The following is a 1,306-nucleotide window of genomic DNA, read 5'->3' on the forward strand; positions in this document are numbered from 1 at the left end:
GCCGCGGAGATGCCGCCATTGCTATTTGCTCCACCCTGGTGACTCCCTGAGACCCCGCCCTACTCAATTTACATCCCCATCCAAGCTGTGTCAGAGGCACAAGAGGAAACGCCTGTGCTTTTATAAACTCTCGAATCCACTGAGCTGGTTCAGGCGGGATCATGAGGCACCAGACCCTACGGGGAGAGGCGGCACAGCCTTGCAGCGGTCGGAAAGCAAGGGAGGCTCTGTCACGCAGCTGCTCGCCAGCACTAGGGGACGCGAAGTCCCAGAGTCCCAGAGAGGGGAGGAGCCGCTGAGACGCCATTGCTATTTGCTCCACCCTGGTGACTCCCTGAGACCCCGCCCTACTCAATTTACATCCCCATCCAAGCTGTGCCAGTGGCACAAAAAGACCCACCTGCGCTTTTGCAGCCTAACCCAACAAACTGCAGACTTCAACTCCTCGCACCCATGGGAGACACACTCAAGAACAGATCCAGGAGAACCAAGATGGCGGCGTAAGGTACAGACCTGTGCGTGCTGCCTCCCACAACAACATCGAAACTACCAACTATAGGACAAACAGCTATCATACGGAACCATGGGAAAGCTGGCCCAGTGGAAGCTCTACAACTGGAAGGAAAGAAAGACAACAAACTGCAGATTTGAACTCCTTGCATAGAAAGAAGAGCATTGAGACTGAGTAGGATGTGCAGAGGCACCAAGTACAGAGCCCAACCCAGCAGGCTGCAGATTTCGGCTCCTCGCATACGGGAGGGACACGCTTGGGGGGCGGAGTCGGGTTCGGGGGAGGCCAGGGCCGGGCCCGGCTGGGCCGGCGATGTGGAACCGCTGTACCAGCAGGTGCACAAGCACGTCCACTGGTTCCAGTCTCGAGTGGGACCCTGGGGGACGGCAGAAGGGCAGTCTGTGCACTTGGTGGAGGGCGAAGTCCGAGCAGGCATGCCGGATGTTCAGCCACCAGGAACGCTTGGAGATTTTGTCTGGCGGGGAGCCGCCCGGCAGGGGACAGAGTGCCAAACTTCGTGTTGCCTCGGTGAGGCCGGGACGGCCCCGGTGAGGCCGATACAGCCCCGGTGAGGTCAGGACGGCCCCAGTGAGGTTGGGACAGCCCCAGTGAGGCCGAAACGGCCCCGGTGAGGTCAGAATGGCCCTGGTGAGGACGGCACCAGTGAGGTCGAGACGGCCCCAGTGAGGTTGGGACAACCCCGGTGAGGTCAGGACGGCCCCAGTGAGGTTGAAATGGCCTGGTGAGGTAGGGACAGCCCCGGTGAGGTCGGGACAGCCCCGGTGAGGTTGAAAC

This window comes from Myotis brandtii, unplaced genomic scaffold, assembly GCF_000412655.1.
Source record: "Myotis brandtii unplaced genomic scaffold, ASM41265v1 scaffold616, whole genome shotgun sequence".
Taxonomy (NCBI): Eukaryota; Metazoa; Chordata; class Mammalia; order Chiroptera; family Vespertilionidae; genus Myotis; species Myotis brandtii.